This window comes from Felis catus, chromosome F1 (assembly GCF_018350175.1).
Source record: "Felis catus isolate Fca126 chromosome F1, F.catus_Fca126_mat1.0, whole genome shotgun sequence".
NCBI classification, from domain to species: Eukaryota; Metazoa; Chordata; class Mammalia; order Carnivora; family Felidae; genus Felis; species Felis catus.
Genome location: NC_058384.1, coordinates 56,363,733 through 56,381,563, shown reverse-complemented (window position 1 = coordinate 56,381,563; position 17,831 = coordinate 56,363,733). Strand labels below are relative to the sequence as shown.

The following is a 17,831-nucleotide window of genomic DNA, read 5'->3' as shown; positions in this document are numbered from 1 at the left end:
TCAGCGGTGGGGCTCTGCCCATTCCGACTATCAGTGGCCTCGTGGCACACGGACAGATGCCAAGAGGGTACTTCACCGCTTGCCTGTTTGGCTCAGTCCCTTCCTTCCCCGCTTCCCCCAAACCACCTAATTGGTAGAGGTGAGTAGGGCGTCTCCAGAGCAGGACTATTGTCAGGCAATCAGTACAAGGGTCTGAGTCTCAATCATCCCTCTCCTATTTTTTTTTTTTTTTTTTTTGCCTTTCCATAAGGTCTCCTACCCCAGGTTTTTTTTTTTTTTCAGTGCCCCTCCAATTCCATGACTGACCTACCATTAATCCCTGTGTTTTCACATGCACTTTTTTTTAGTACTTATTTATTCTTGAGAGAGAGTGTGCAAGTGGGGGAGGGGCAGAGAGAGAGGGAGACACAGAATCCGAAGCGGGCTCCGGGCTCTGAGCTGTCGGCACAGAGCCCGACCTGGGGCCCGAACTCACAAACGGTGAGATCATGACCTGAGCCAAAGTGGAGGCTTAAGTGACTGAGCCACCCAGGCACCCCCTCACCTGCAACTTTTGACCCTACAGTTTGTGACTTTCTCCCTGAATCTTGCTGCAGGATAGGACAATCAGGCTTCTGCTTATACATTGAACCGTCAGGCTGGGTCTCTGATTGTCTAGCTAAATAGCTGCACTTGCTTATAGGAATTAATGAATAAAACGAGGTCTGGATTTCACAGGTATCTTTGAACTTCAAGCCTTGCTGTTCACACCAGGAAGCCAATTTCAGGCAGAACTTTCCTGTTTTAACACCTAGGATCAAAAGGAAAAGGATTACTTCGACAAGTAGCATTTAGAACACAGCCTTAAATCTAAAACCGAGACTAACTTCAGAATTTCTATTTTTCCTTTACTGCAATATTTATGCATTTGATTTTTAATTTCAGCACACATCCGTGCTCATAGAAAGATCAGAAACAGCAGAGCTCTGAATCATTGGGACAGAAAACGGGCTAAGTGAGGAAGAGGATATTCCCAAATAGGATCCCTAAAGGCTTCTGATTTGTTTTCTCTCAGAACAATAAAATCTAAGCCTGGAGAAGTCCTCTGTAAGCTCTCACCTTCTTCACTTCTTGGAAGATTCAAGTAAACAGTTTCCTTGTTTTGCTTGACTTTTGGAAGCATGCTTGAAAGTGTGAAAGACAAAAATAATTCCCAAGAAAGGAAAAATACATCCCATTATCGATATTCTAATGTTATCTGATTCTTAAATCACAGCCTGAGATCTTTTACACCTAAGATGCACTTCATTGTTTTCTCACTCTCTTCAAGAATGAAGTTGCTTTCTGCTGCTAAAAACACCTGTGTATCTGTCCTGCCCAGTATAGTCATCACACAGCCACAGCCCCTTGCCCTTTTTAAATCAGCCTGGCTAAATTTATCAACTGAGCTAACGGGGGAGCTAAGAGGTTGAGTTTCAGGCAAGGTGTGCTTTAATGATGAATATATTATAGGCAGATTCTGTAATCTTGGGTCATATCATCTGTCCAATTTTATCCAAGGCATTGGGACTCTACTTGGCAAGAAATGGCGCTTCTCGCTTTCAACATTCCAAATATTTTGAGAACCATTGCTTTGGTCTGGGGTGCACGAACGGTGCCAGTGATGCTATTCTCTCGTTCTCACTTCACATTATGCATTTCTCTTTCACTCTTCCACACCTCTTTACACGGATCCTAACTTTTACCCCTGCTAAACTACTGCTCCAAGGAGTAGCCCAATTACCAATCTCCAAAATTTCCCGAATGAGTCTGGTTTTTGCTCTCATTACCCCAACATTTTGAAAGTACCCACCGGTCATGTCGGGGTCCTCGTGCTACTGAACCACCTGCAGAAAACGAGCTTGCTATTTGCTTGGGTGACTGATTCTGATGACCCAGGGGGAAACTGGATGACTTCTGTGCCGAGGGGACAGGAAGGATTCTGTCTAGATTTTAGGAGATCCTCTGGGCACCTTCTCATGTTTTCACACCCAATAACAAACGTTAATGGAAAATGGCAACAACCAAAAGGAGGCAGAGCCCGTGAGGGCGAAAGGTTTGTGTCACCATAGCAGGTAAAGAACTAAATTAGCTGAGGAACTAAGGGAAAAGAAAACCCAGACTAGGGGGGTGGAGGGAATAAATTATAAATGGCTTCATGCCACTTGCAGAAACAAAGACTGTAGCCGCCATGCCTATTTTTCTGCCTTCCTTACTGTGTTATATGGCTTATGTGTTATTTTCCCTTCCTGTTATTTCATGCAAGGATTGTTATATTGTCAGATCATTTTCAAGTTTAGTGTTTGTGTTGCAAGATATTCTGGTGTGACAGTGACTGGATCATAAGAATAGTTAACATTGCTCAGAGATGGGTACCATGTTCGTTGCCCAGGGATGGAAACCGTTGACTGTTGGGACTTTGTGTCTCTTCTTTCTGGGGAGATGGCAACAGAGTTTTCACTTATATAACAGATAGTTGAATCTTACTGAGAAAGGTATAAAGATATTCTTCCTTTCTGAAAGTTCAGGCCTATTCAGAAGGGCATATGTCAGGGTGAGTGAACAAAGGCTTGGAACATGATGCTTACTAAGCTCCTGCCTCTCCCTCCGGTCCACCATTCTGTGCTCTTCTCTGTGATACTGGGGCCATGACTCTGCAAAACACATTTCTCTTTTGTCCTCTGGCTTCTGCCAGTAGGGGATGTCAGAAGGAGACGGGAAGACAGGACCAGGGAGAAGAGACCCTTCCCCTCCATCTCACAGTTCTGGATTCCAGTTCCATGGAGGTTCTCCCCCAGGGCAGATGCATAGTGCTCCCTTTTCAGGGGTCTATATCTCAGCTTCCAGAGGTAGAAAGAAAGTAGAAGAAAGTCTGCTTCCTGAAGAGTCTAGACCCTCCTCAGAGGTCTGAGCCCAGCCCCACAGGGAACTCCTCTGCACTGCTAGAGGTTAACTACTCACTGTGTCCTTCATTTCCACAGGCCCTACTTTCCTGCTACTGTCTGCGTTACCCCAGTTTTCCCTTATTCTCCAACATCAGTTTCACCAGTTCCCTGTGTTATATTATCTCTGCTGATTCTGTTTTCTGATTGGAACTTGCCTGAAAAAAATGATCTATTTTAAAGTGTTCCATTTGTGAAAGGACACTATGGGAAGCAATCTTGAGGGGTCACTGGTCCAAAATACATGTCATTTCCCTTGTAGGAAAACAAGGCTTCCTTCCTACACTGGCAGTAGAGTGAGTTCCTTGGCCAGTCCACCTGTCAGCCTTCAAATCTGCCCTCCGAGAATATTTCCCTGCCCAGTGTCCCAGGGACACTTTGGGAGTTCTCCACTTCTTCTTGGTGAGTGTTTGAGGACATGATGATTTCATTAGGGAATGAACAATCCCAGGACTTTCTTCATTAGCTTTGTGTTTCTCTAAACACACAATTCCCTGATGACCTTGGTCCAGTTTCGATCTATTTTATTCAGTTAATTCAAGGGCTCGTAAACAAAACTAGAGCTATTGTTGGTCATGGCTTTTGAGCCTTGTATTTGGCATGGGCATTTCTCTTTCCTAACTGAAGATTTGGATGTCTTATTACCAGTTAGGATATGCTGGGTAGTGCAAATGAATCAGTGAATAACATACAGTTCTTGCATTAAATCTCACAGCTGAATGGAGAGGGGGTAGGATGGAAGAAAAATGAGCAAATTGGGCATTTTGACTTGGGGAGTTCTGGTTGCAACGTGAAGAAAATATCACAGTTTGGGGGAGGGGAAAGGTAACATGAATGTCTGTATGGGGTGCTAAGGGGGACACTTCAGGCTTCGTGAGGCAAGCAGGACTTTTGAATGAAGGGGCACTTGAGATGACAGAAAGAGAAGGGGGACGAGGAGCCCTCCAGATGATGGGGAGTCAGAGAAGTACATCAGATAGTGATTACTCCACAGAACTGGGCAAAGGCAGGGGGGATTTACTTTTTCTTTTACACTTGAAAGGAAACTAGCTCAGTCCATACACATAGGATCAGTCAAACATTCAGCTCTCCACCTCTCAGTTCCTCAGTTTTCTGAGTCTGCTAAAACTCCAAAGGTTTATATAGCCCAAGAGAAGGTCATCACTCTGCTTTTAACACCCAAGAGTAAAGAGCCTGGGCTTTACTCAGTTCATTGTTGTTTGTGCCTCTTGCTGCCACTTGGTGACACTGTTCACAACTGGACCTACACAGTCCACAAAAGATGGCGATGGACCAGAGACTGGATCTTAGAGGCTGGAAGATCCACCCTCAGAACCAGGCTCAGTGGAATGAGAGTGCCCAGTCCCCAAGTCCTTAATCCTTGGGTCTCTGGGTCCCATACAGAGTCATTCTCAGAGATGATAGCTACTGCAGGAGAAAGATGGCAGGACTGGACTAAACATTCATGTCCTGCAGACCTAGAATTTCTGATGTCTTTTCCTTCCCAAGGACTTGTACCACCAGGGGTCAGGCAGCTTTTCTTTTTCAGTCCTGGAACTAGATTCTTTTTATCTGTCCTTTCCTGAATAATCAGGACAGGTGCATGCTTGCTCACGGCCGCCCTATCTTCCACAGAGCAATCCTCTTTGGATTGGGAATGCTGCATTCAGTTCCTCAAGATCCTTTATTCTTCTAAAGATGATAAAAGTGATGCAATAGTACCTCTTTCAGCAAGAAAAAAGGAAAAAAAATCCAAGTTACATCATCAGCAGGATGTTTCTCTACAGAAACATTGTAAGGGCTGTAAATAGTTCGTATAATGAGAATATAGAGTTATCTAGGAGATAATAGTAAAACACGAGCTAGTGAAAAATGAGTCATAATAGGTACACAGGAAGGTCCTTGATGTCATGAGTTTGGACTTACTTCTGAGGGCAGTGGAGAACCCAGGAAGAATTTTAAAAGGTGACATGATGTATTTGAATTCGAGAAAGCTTGCCCTACTATAGTGAGACTGATTTTAGAGGGCAAGCTTGTAAAAATGTAAGAATCAATTAAATCATGACCTTAATTTTGTTCGTACAAGGCTTCATCAATGGAGCTAACTGGTTTTGATCAAAATTTGTAAGAGCCTCTGCCCCTAAAGAATGATCTCATTAGCTCTTTGAGATAGTCTTGTCCTCGTAGGTACTTTGGATGTAGCCTGTTAACAAATTGTCTTCTGCAATGGAACACATTTTCTTTGTCATTTTATTATTATCAGAAGTGTTCTTGAAATATTTATGCATCCATATTTGTCATTAATTATTTTCTTCTGAAACATAAGAAGAAATTGAAATTAATTTCATCAGCTATCTGGGATCAGGATTGCCTACCCTTAAGCTTTTGGAGACAGAATCCCTGAGTTTGGGTTTGTTTATTTCTAAATTTTTGTTCTTTCTTCATTTCTGACTATTTTCCAATATTTTCTAATGCTTTTGTAATATTTGTAATTACCAGAACTCCCAACAGTTTATATCTTGGAACTAGGGATGGGTGAAACCAGCTATATTGGGGGCTTGGTGAACATCTTGAACTATTTTTCAAATTGTGTTTGGGGTTCAAGGCAAACCAAAATATATTTTCATATTTTACCAAGAACTTTGTTTCCTCCTCATTTTAAAATGATGTCTATTTTAAGGGAAATTTAATCCATATGTTACTAAATTCCTTACACTTACCTCATCAAAATTTGATTCTGTAAGAGCTATTTGATGTGCAAAAAGCCTTGGGAGTTATTTTATGAGTTTTTTTGTTTTTTTTTAGGGAGAAATTTTTTTTTTCTTAGAAATAGGAAGTCAAATTTGCCAGGTGAAGATTGACTCCAGTGCACCTTTTGCCAACTGTAGATTGCCTAATCAGCTAAAAGACCTGACTTTTATACAAAATTTTGACTTGTGAAAATTTCTGTGAATCCTGGTGATGGTACATTAATATTTTTTTGTTTGTTTTTGTGCATCATCTTAACTACTCGCAAGGTACTAATTTCTATAATAATATTGCCACACTCTTTAAACAGAGAAAAATCATTCTTGAGTTTAGATTCCCAATAATATTCGACATTTCTATGTTTCTCATTGTGCTAAGGTTTCCTTGTGTTACCACCAATATAGCCCAAAGGATCCATCATCCTCAACACACACACACACACACACACACACACACACACACACACACACACGTGATCAAAAATGTAGTAACTATTCTTTCTACTATTTAGATACTTCTCTTAAAGCACTGAGCTTTAAACAATTTTCAGGGAGTCACCTGCATCAGAATGACCCACAGTATTCGTTGCAAACGAAGAGTCCAAGACTTCTTTCATAGTCTACTGAGTTCAGATCTCTGCTTTAATGAATTAATAAAGATATAGTAGGCCAAGGTTTACAATACAGCATATGAAAACCATAAGATGCTCTAAAAGTTCATCCTGGGGCACCTGGGTAGCTCAGTCAGTTAAGCGACTGACTCTTGGCTTCAGCTCAGGTCATGACCTTATGGTTTCGAGAGTTTGAGCCCCGTGGAGGGCTCTGCGCTGACAGCACAGAGCCTGCTTGGGATTCTCTCTCTCTCTCCTTCTCTCTCTGTCCCTCCCCAACTCGTGCTGCCTCTGTCTCTCTCAAAATAAGTAAATAAACTTAAAACAAAGTTCATCCTGTTACCTAACATTTATTGTCTGCTACATACAGGTTATCTCCCACTCTTCAAAAGTTTGCATTATACCACTTTGCTATTACAAAAGACCTACATTAGTACCTGTTTTTGCTAACCAAAAGATATCTGAAGAAGAGGTAAGAGATGAGAAAATAGCCGTCAGCATGGGTTTTGCAGTGAGCATTACAGAAGCAGCGTGTTCTGGGCAGCAGGAATGGTGCCGACCCACTCCTTCCCCTGCTCCTTCCCTGGCTCCTTCCCCTGCTCCTTCCCTGGCTCCTTCCCCAGCTCTTTCCCTGGATCCACAGGCAGCATCTCAGCATCAAGCCTCCAGAGCTTCTATTGTGTCTGTGAGCATCTGTGTCTTTTCTGTAGTTACTTTTGCATCTGTTAGCAAGACGTGTCCTAAGGTATCAGAACAGCTTACGAGAGGTTGTTCTTTAGGTCTGGGCACACTCAAAAACTTTTCCTTATAAATAAATGGTAATTGCTTTTTTTTGCTTTATGCCAGTTTGGCAGGAAAGGTTTCACAGGAACACTCTATTTTTGGATATCAGGGGAAACTTGAACGAGAAAGTAGAGGAAACGCACATTACTAAATGCTTGCTATAAGCCAGGGATTATACAAATGCATTATCTCACTTAAATTTCCAAATCATTATAGGGTAGGTATTATTTTTTCAATTATGCAAATGGGGAAAGCGTGGCAAAGAGAATCAGTGGCCTACTTGGTATCCATTCTCTTTTCTTAATGAACAGAACGTGAGTTTTCTCTGCAGTGGTAATGTACCCCCTCTACAATGGTGACATTTCTTAGCCTTCCTCGTTGGTCAGCATGGCTCTGTTACAGGGTTCTTGCCAACTTGATGGTGGCTGCAAGGTGACCCTGGATGAGACTTCTGGAAAAGCTGATTAAGAGGAATCATTTCTCTTTAGTCTTAGCCTCTTTCACTTAGCTGATCCTCTTCTTGATTGAGTTTGGAAGTGGAGCTGCCATCTTGGGATTACATGGCAACCAACATGAGGATGGAAGATCTACTTTAAGGGTGGCTTTTGTCAGGGGAGAAGAATCAACCCCCTTCTTTGTTTAAGACAAAGTCCAACACAATCCGAACTAACACACTGATGTTAGTAGTTTGTCCTTGGAGACTTGCAACTTAGTTAGGAGGTAGAAAAGGAATTCCTTTTCATGGATCCAAAGCCTAGGCTCTTTCACTGTCTTTTTCCTCATCTACCCAAGTCACCAAACATGGGCAGGTGTGGTCCCAAACTTTCCAAAGCACCGATATCAATTCTTCCCCTCCCCTCCCTCCTCACAAGCCTCCGTCTTTATTTACAGCAGCTCAACAAGTGTTCAGAAAACAAGATGATAAGACTAATTTGCACTAAAGTAAGAACAACTGATGAGTCCATGATAACCTTCCAAGTTTTCCTGGTTCACAAAATACATATTTTTATTGTATGGGGTTTAAAAGATTGTTGGAGGACTTTGTGTGCATATTTTTTTGAATGGCAAAATTGCCTAGTATTAAATATTTATTTAGCCAATTCTATTTTTTTCAGTTTATTTATTTATTTATTTAGAGAGAAAGACAGCACACACACAAGAGCAGGGGAGGGGCAGAGAGAGAGGGAGAGAGAGTCCCAAGCAGGCTCTGAGCTATTAGCACAGAGCCCAGTACAGGGCTTGATCTCATGAAGTGTGAAATCATGACCTGAGCCAAAATCTAGAGTTGGATGCTTAACCAACAGAGCCACCCAGGCACCCCTCACCAATTCTATTTTTAGTTGAAGGTTAGACGAAATATCAGAAAGGAAAAATGCACAATACAGGCACAAAATAGACACTCAAGAAACATTTACTGGGTCATGTGTTTATTTAGACTCTCACCTTTAATATCTAATCATCTGGTGGTATAATAGTGATGCAACTCCTTAACTGGGAGTCAGATCAAATTTATTTAAGCCTTTTATCCTATTTAAAATTTGTATTAAGTGTCTCCCATGTCCAAAAAACTGTGCTAGATTCTGAGTGAAGGAAATGGATGGAAAGATGAAAGAAGCATGGTGCCCACAGTCAAAGGGCCGTCTGACAGAGCAGGGAAGTCAAATGGGTCAACAGAACCAAAGATCAAAACTGGTGTGCTAGGAGAGCAGGAATGCTGACACTGAGCTGAATTTGGGATATGCCAGACTCCTGGTTTCAAACCAGAACTTTGGAGTTACTGACACATGTGATTCCAGAAGAGTAGATTGATGGTCCATCGGGGATCTGCAGATTATAGCACCAAACACAGTTCATGTGTGTTCACATGAAGGCAATGCTGCCTCTCATAATTTTTGAAATTAAAAAAATATATATATCACTGTTTCCTCTCCTTCTCTTCCATTCTCTGACTGACAGAGAAAGATGGGGGTTAAGCACAAAAGCCTTAGCAGCAACTCCACGTCCAGGACCAGGGAGGAAGAGACAACTCTTAGATCGGAAAACTAAGAAGGCATATTCTTTGCAATAATTTGATCTGATGAGTAAGCCTCCAGTGTGAATGACATATAGTGTATAAGCCACAGTGATATTAAAGGATAAGCCAAAAACAATTAGAGCTAATGTTGAATCTATCTCACTGTGTGCCAGGGACTGTGCTAAATTCTCTACGTGCATCGATGCGTTTCTCATTTTTCAGCAATCTTTAGACATAAGAACGATTATTTTTCCATTAAGGAGGAGATGAAGTACTGAGAGGTAAGTTTCTCAAGGGAACATACAGAACAGGTGGCTGAACTGAGAGTCTGACTCAGCATTTCCTGACACCAAAATCCATTCTCTTAACCACTTTCCTATGTTGTTGTCATGTTCCCCGGCGGGGTCAAGGAATGCCCACTCACGGAAATATGAAAATCATGAAGATGAGTTTCATTTAACTTCACTTTTTTCTCAAGATTTTGCCATCATTTCCTTCCCCCACCCCCCTCCACTCCATAATTCATAACTTGGCCTTTGCTTTTAGTCATTAGTGGATGTGAGTCACAAAATGTGCTTTGAAGTCTAAGCTTGTGTGAAGTGAGATAAGAGCGGGCTCCGTCACCCTCAAAGCATTCCTGTTGTGTTTACTTTCTTCAGAGGGCTTGGTCTTTTGGTCTCTTTGCTCCTGCTTCCAAAACACATGAGTGCTTGCTTGTGACACGTCTTCCAACTCAAATCAGCTATCAGACCCTCAAGCATGGATTGGGGCCCTTATAAGTTAAGATTCACAGCCTCCTGGACACGTCAAGACCCCAGGTAGGGAGCAGGAAATGAGTGAATGAAAACTGCTGGGTTTACCGTTCAGCACGCAGCGCCCCCCCCCCCAAAGGAGTTGCCTTGAAAACAGACAAAAATAATTACTCCCTCCAAAGTGTAGCACTTTGATCTTCTCAACAGTGCACTGGGGGACAATTATTATCCCATTCTGAGATGAGTTAAGAGACTTGCAAAGTTTACTCCACCAGCAAACAGTAAAGCTGGGGCTCAAATTCTGGTGTTCTAACCCCAAATAGTATTTTTTCCCCATTGAGCCCACTATAACTACTGTTTAAAAAATCAATTTTGTTTGGGTCAAACTGGCAATGTAATTGGCTTAGTGTTAGCAGAGCAACTCAAGCAGATCAAATCTAAGGTTAGGTTTCCAAACCAAATCATTTATGATGATGATGATTTGTTGTTGTTGCTGTTGTTGTTGTTTGGCTTCTGATTACTTGTCTACATGGCACACAACAAATGGGACTAACTGGATTCTAACAAGCTAAGGTAGAATTCCTGTAATTTGAGATGGATAATTTATTTTATTTATTTTTATTTTTTTATTTTTTTAAAGTTTACGTATTTTTGAGGGAGAGAGAACATGAGCCGGGTAGGGGCAGAGAGAGTAGGGGAGAGAGGATCAGAAGCGAGCTCCACACTGAGAGCAGAGAGCCCGACATGGGGCTTGAACCCACAAACTGCAAGACCTCGACCTGAGCTGAAGTTGGACGCTTAACTGACTCAGCCACCCAGGCGCCCCTGAGATGAGTATTTTAAACAGACATACCGGAAGTTGTAAGTTCACAGGATCTTGCCTGTCAACATTATCACCTCTACTCTTATCCTAGTGGTTCTGTGTATTGCTTAGGTTATACCAGCTACCAGCTACCGTTATAGAACCGCCATATGCCAGTTGAATCAATAGATGGTAAACCTGAAACTAATATAACACTGTATGTTAATTGTACTGGAATTAAAATGAAAAACTGGAAAAAGGGAAAGAACAACCACACTCCAGAAATCTCAGTGGCTTAACAAAATAGAAATTAGCTTTTCATTCATATAAAATCACAAATGGATATTCCCGATCAAGTGTCCTCCAGTTGGAAGGAGGGACTCAGGCTCCTTCCATCTCATGTTCCAGCACCTTCAATACATGACTAAAGTCACCACTGAACAGAAAAGAGCATGAGGGGGGTGCGTTGGTGGCTCAGTTGGTCAGGTGCCTGACCTCCGCTCAGGTCATGATCCCACAGTTTGTGAGTTCAAGCCCTGCGCTGGGCTCCGTGCTGACAGCTTGGAGCCTGGAGCCTACTTTAGATTCTGCCTCTCTCTCTCTCTCTATCTGTCTCTCTGTCTCTGCCCCTCCCCTGCTTGTGCTCTCTCTCTCTCTCAAAAATAAATACATAAACATAAAAAAAGAAAAAAGGAAAGGAAGGAAGGAAGGAAGGAAGGAAGAAAAGAGCATGAGGAATCTTGTGTGTGCTTTGGCGGGGGCGGGGGGTGTTTATGGGCCATAACTAAAAGTAGTATACATCAGAACTCAGTCACACAGAAAAAGCAGTCAAGCTATATTCTCAGAAAGAGGAAGAAACAGATTTGGTGGTCAGGCAGTGGAGTCTGCTAAATACTCCCATTGTTCAAGACCTATTTGGAATTCCTACTTTAAAATGATTTTCAAAACCAGTTATTAAGCCTATGAAAAAAATAAGGGGTCTTTATTATATATACATCTTTTGGGGTGTATGTGAACAAAATTTCATTTCCAGCTTGTCAGCTGATGTGTTCCTCCGGCTCTATATTCGTCGGGTTCTCTAGACAAACAGAACCAATAGGATCTGTCTCCTATATTCCATATATATGGAGAGATATTTATAATATATATATATCATAGATATATATCATATATTTATAATATATATATCATATATATATATCATATATATGTGATTTTGAATGTGTATATGTGTATATATGTGTGTGTGTATATACATGTAGAGACAAAGAAAATGAGAGAGAGAGAGACAGAGAGAGAGAGAGACAGAGAGAGAGAGAGAGAGACAGAGAGAGAGGGATATATTACAAGGAATTGGCTGATGTCATTAAGGAGCTGACAGTCCTAAGATCTACAGCTGGCAGCTGAAGGCCTAGGGCATTGATGCTATGGTCTCAGCCCCAGTCCAGAGGCTTAACAACTAAGAAAGTCAGTGTTGTTCTAGTCCAAGTGCAACAGAGTCAAGACCCAGGAAGAACTGATGCTTCTATTCAAGTCCAAAGAAAGAAAAACAAACAAGCAAACAAACAATCAAAAAACAAAAACAAGCCCCAGCCTGAAGGCAGTCAGGCAAAAGGAATTCGCTTTTACTCAGACTCTTTATTCTGTGCAGGCTTCCAACTGATTGGATGAGGCCCATTCACATTAGAGAAGTCAATCTGCTCGATCTGGTTTACTCAGTCTACATACTCAAATGTTAATCTCATCTGGATACACCCTGGCAAACACACCCAAAATAATATTTGACCATCAGGTACCTTGGGGCCCATTCAAGTTGACACATAGAATTACCTATTACAGCGTCCCAAAACTTTTATCTACTTACAAAGTTTATTTTTTTACAAGATAAATATTTGCCAGAGCTAAAGAATCCAAAGAATGCAATGCACTTGCTGAAATCAATTTGCAAAGAGATTTTCCAAGTTTTCCAACCCTGTACTCTCAAGGTCTACGCTGAAGATGGTAATGTTCATGTGTATGCATCTATATGTGTGTATGACTGCTGTGAATTCAGTTCCATGTGTAGAGCTCATTGTCTTCTAGATAATAGTGGGGACTCTCAGAGTGTCCAAAGATTAAGTTACTCTTCTTGTATGAAGATCATCGGACCTAATCTGGAAATGGGAGGAAGATACCACCAACAGCCTTGGGTTAAGTGAAAAAAACTGTATAAACAAAGTGGAATCAGGGTAGTGCCGTGGTGGTGGTGATGTTGAAGGTAAGAGCTTATTATTACCAAGAACATATGGTCACCGCAACTATGGGTTCTTCTCAACGGAGGAATCAGCCCTGTATTTCTTTTCTACCCTGACGGCATCTGTTGCAAAGCCCAACATACAGTCAATAAACTTCTATGTCTAAACTTCGGGTTTTCCAACAAATCTCTAATGCACTGAACAGCGCACTCTTCACTGTGCCGTTATTCTGCATAACCGAGCCTTGTGCGCTGGTTAAGACAAGCACAGTTACTCTAGTGTTTCGCATCAGCAATTGTGGCCTCGACAATAATTTTGGGAAGTCTCTGAAGGTACCACCCACTTTCATAGCCAAACATCTTTTTGAGATAAATGGAGAGGCTTGGGAAAGAGGCATCTTTAACTATCCTGTTTGATCAGGGTATCTCTTTTCTTTCTTTCTTTCTTTCTTTCTTTCTTTCTTTCTTTCTTTCTTTCTTTTTTAACGTTTATTTATTTTTGTGAGAAACAGCGAGTGAGCAGGGGAGGGGCAGAAAAAGAGAGGGAGATACAGAATCCAAGGCAGGCTCCAGGCTTTGAGCTGTTAGCACAGACCCCCGATGCGGGGCTTGAACTCATGAACCACGAGATCATGACCTGAGCTGAAGTCGGACATTTAACTGACTGAGCCACCCAGGTGCCCCTTTTCTAACCTCTGCATAACTTCTTGCCTCAGGCTAATGGCCTATGAGAACAGCACTTTATATATTTTTTGATCCCAATTAAGAATCACCGTATAGAGGCCTGTTCTACGGGGCTCCTGGGCGGCTCAGTCGGTTGGGCATCTGACATTGGCTCAGGTCATGATCTCACTGCTCGTGGGTTCCAGCCCCACGTCGGGCTCTGTGCTGACAGCTCAGAGCCTGGAGCGTGCTTCAGATTATGTGTCTCCCTCCCCCTTTGCCCTTCCCCCACTCACACTGTCTCTCTCTCTCAAAAATAAATAAATGTTAAAAAAAAATTTTAAGGATCATTGTATACCTCAGGAGAGAGGGAGCATATTTGTATCTAGAGTTCTGGATGGTTTGTCTCCTTACCTGTGATATATGGCAAAGTCTATCTATCACCTGGCATTGCCTGTCCTCTAACATTTTTTCTTTTGTAATCTCTCCCTACAAGGCATGTGTCTCACATCTTCATATCAGAAATCCTTCTCCTTCTCCGTTCTGAATTTACCGAGCCAGAGTCCATGTAAGAACAAACTGTGGTCCCCTCGGTGACACGGCACAAGACAGCCTTGTAGGTTGTGGGATATGCCGAACCAGTGAGTAATGTCTGGGAACTCTTTGGCTGACTTCCTCCCGTTCAAGGACAATTTCGCATATTCCCAAGTGCTCAGAACGTTTCTCCTTTAGGAACAACATCTGACACTAGGATTTCTGAAACCTGAGGTGCTGTGGCAAGCCAAGGCTCTTCCCGATAGGAAAAATGCTTAACCGACTGAGCCACCCAGGCACCGGATAGGGAAAAGTGAAAGTCAGTTTGGCTCCTCCTTCTTCTAACTGGTTCATTGTGTCGTGAGCTCCTATGGACTAGCCTTTATTTCCCCTAGAGGTCTGTGTAGATGGTCTGGCACCTCAGAGCAGTGCCTGGTGCCTTCATGGCAATCCAGGGTCTGGTCCCTTCCCTACGCTCCGCAGCTGTCACTTAGTGATGGCTTCTTGGATTTCTGCCTCACTTACTTTCACTACATAATTTAGAATTTAATTACATAGACTTTACATTTTTGGACTCTTGCTTCCCAATCTAAACTGCTAATTTGCTAAAGATGTGGGCTCCGTTTTGTGCTTCTTTTGAGTCTCACTCAAAGCACCTACTATCCTGTCTGAATAACTTAACAGTCACTCACTAAATAGGCGCCATGATGATGAAGTCATACTAATTGCTTCTGATGACATACCAGATCTTACACATTCAAATGAGTGCTTTCCTTGGCAAGTCGGCCACCTGGGGAGGCTACCCACATATGCCGATGATGTTATCAATTCTCAAAATAGTATTTCAGTACCTCTCTCTGTTTGAATGTGTGTCAGAATGTGACATTTAATGTCAGACATTTAGCACCTACTCTAATGCAAGATACTGTTTTCGGTGGGCACCGCGAAGATTAAAACACAGTTTCTGCTCACAGTTTGCAGTCTTCTGTAGAAGATACGAAGTCTTCTGTAGAAGGCTGTAGATGGTGATGATACAAGGCAAAATGGGTCAAGTCCTATAATTGAGGCACAAAGGATCACTGAGGACCAAAAAGACAAGACCAGGTAATTTAGAGCTGAGGCTCCCCAACAGCTGTATACCCTTATTCTATCACTGGTTCGGCCGTAGGAAACAAACAAAAGCTACTTGGAATTAAGTGTGGGGAATAAACTAAGTGAATACATGGGATAATACCATCTTCTAAAATGGAAGTAGAGCAATAAATCATACCCATAAGAAACGGTTTTAAATGATGGCCAAATGAGCCAAACAATTATCAAAAGATGTATATTTGCCTGGCATCTAACTCTTGACCATTCAGCTCTAGGCCCCAACTGTACCTCCATTTCCATAAATAGCATAGACCAGATCCAAGGTTTCCAATGCAACTATGAAAATACGCAGAGGTTATGGACCTTCCTGTGAGATTTCACTTTGAATGAACACAGGGCAATGGAATAATAGTTGAGAATTCCTGGACTTTATAACTGCTGAGTACCCTTCGAGCTCACACATTCTGTGCTCTGCACATAGATGAGGAGAAGCCATCAATGCCATTGGGTGACAGAAGACAGTCAGTTGCCAGATGCGAATCATCTGTCCCATGTCCAAAAAGTCCTGGCTAACCTGCATAACCCCTGGCAGAGCCCTGTTTCTCTGTCACCATCTCTTCTGTCACCCTATTTTATTTCCCTCAGAGTATTTATGACTCTTAAATTATTTATTTGCTTACCTTTGAGTTGTGTGCTTTTCCCACTAGAATGAAAGATGAGCCATGAAAACAAAGAACTTGACTCTCTTGTTTATGGCCCTATCTGGGGTGACTAAATCATTGTCAGGTACATAGCAAACATTTGATACATCTTCTTGGAAAACCAATGAGTGAATGAGTGAACGAATCAATTGATCAATGAATTCTCTTTTGTGGATAAGGATTTAGGGGGCAGGCCTCAGGAAGATAACATAATGTGAATTCAGTAAAGGTATAGCTGAGTACCATCTATGCTTTGGCATTTGTGAGGCACTGAGAATACAGAGTGGAAGGACCTATCTTTGGTGAGCTCACAGTCTATTTAGGGAAACAAAGCAGGACTGCATGGAACACTACATATAGGAGAAAAATAATAAAACAAGATAGTATGTCGAGTAAGATCTCAGAGATCTCACCAGCAAATGGTGGATTGTGAAGCAGGAAACCACATAATGTGTTAGGCATTCAGAGGAAGGGCAGAAATTCCTGTGAGCTGAAATGACCTAGAAGATCTTCAAAGAGGAGAAAAACAAGTGAGAATACAAGGATGTGAATCAGGGGGTATCCCAGGCAAAGATGCCTGAGGGGGGAAGAGCAAGGGACAATCTGATTACATAGAAGGGGAATCAAATAATACGTTCAGATATCTTTCTCATTTATCTTCCAGCAAAATCCTGAAAGGAGACTATTATCTCTATTCTATGGATGAATCAGCTTGCCCGGATTCCCAAACCCTGGTGATGGAGCCAGGATTTGTGCCCAGATCAGTCTGATTTCCAGGTCCCTGCTTCTCCACTGATGGGGAAAAGTCTCTGATCTGTGGAAAGGGGAGGTATATGTAGGAGAATGGTAAAAAATGAAGATGAAGTTAATCTGTTGTTAGAATATGTTAAAGACCTCGGATGGTACTCTATACCGTAAGACAAGTGAAGATATTAAAAATTCTTACCCAGGGGAGTGATTCTTTGAAAGTATTCATTTAGGAAATTGAATCTGAATAGATTGAAAAAAGAGAAAGAAGGAGATCATGTAACAATTATCGTAACATTTCTGAGCTGAGATAAATGGAAATGAACGAAGAAGGAACAGGAATAATGGTAGTTTAAAAATGGGAGAATTATTGGATTATTGTAGGGCAAAGTCAGGAGGAAGATGCAGCCTTAATACTATTGTCCATTGTCTCCTGGTGTGCCCATGTCCTTTTTTATTGTATCTGTGGTACCTGTTTCTGATGAGAGTCCCTATTCTCAACACACATATTCACATCACACACACACACACACACACACACACACACACACACACACGGTCCTCTCTTTGCTTTTGATAATCTGTATTTTGTAGTTTTTTTTTCTCCAAAACAAATATGAATTATTGTGAAATAAAAAAGGAAATTTAAGGGGCGCCTGGTGGCTCAACCAGTTAAGTGTCTGACTCTTGGTTTTGGCTCAGGTCATGATCTCACGGCTTCATCGGTTCATGCCCCACATGAGGCTCTGCTATGGCAGTACAGAACCTGCTCGAGATTCTCTCTCTTTCCTCTTCTGCCCCTCCCCAATTCATGCTTTCTTTCTCTCAAAATAAATAAACAAACTTAAAATTTTTTTCAATAACACAAAAAGAAAATTTAAAAGGGAGAATTAGTTACTGGCCACTTTTCGCAAGTAATAAAAAGTGAAGAGGCATTTACAAGATATTAAGAATAGAAAATGAAAGAGAGTTAAATTGTATATCTGAGAAAGAGAGAGAGTTCTATCAGATAAAAAAGGAAGGGTTCAGAGAACTTTTTGGAGAGTTATAAAACTTTAAGGAATTCTACTGAACAGGGTTCTGTTATCTTGCCTAGGAAGTAACTGAAGATATGATAGACATTCATGTAGGAATTAGAACTGATACAAGCACCTGCTTTCTCCCACATCTCTGAAATACTCTTAAGATTAAG

General features: G+C 41.7%; 1 long non-coding RNA gene across 1 annotated transcript in view; it reads left to right on the top strand.

Annotated features, from left to right (window-relative positions):
- Positions 1-17,341, top strand: part of LOC109495752 — a 53,020-nt gene extending 35,679 nt beyond the window's left edge. Inside the window, exons 3-4 of the long non-coding RNA XR_002151407.3 lie at positions 14,062-14,206; positions 16,557-17,341. This is a non-coding gene — a long non-coding RNA (uncharacterized LOC109495752). The remainder of the gene's footprint in view (positions 1-14,061; positions 14,207-16,556) is intronic.
- The last annotated feature ends 490 nt before the right edge of the window (positions 17,342-17,831 follow it).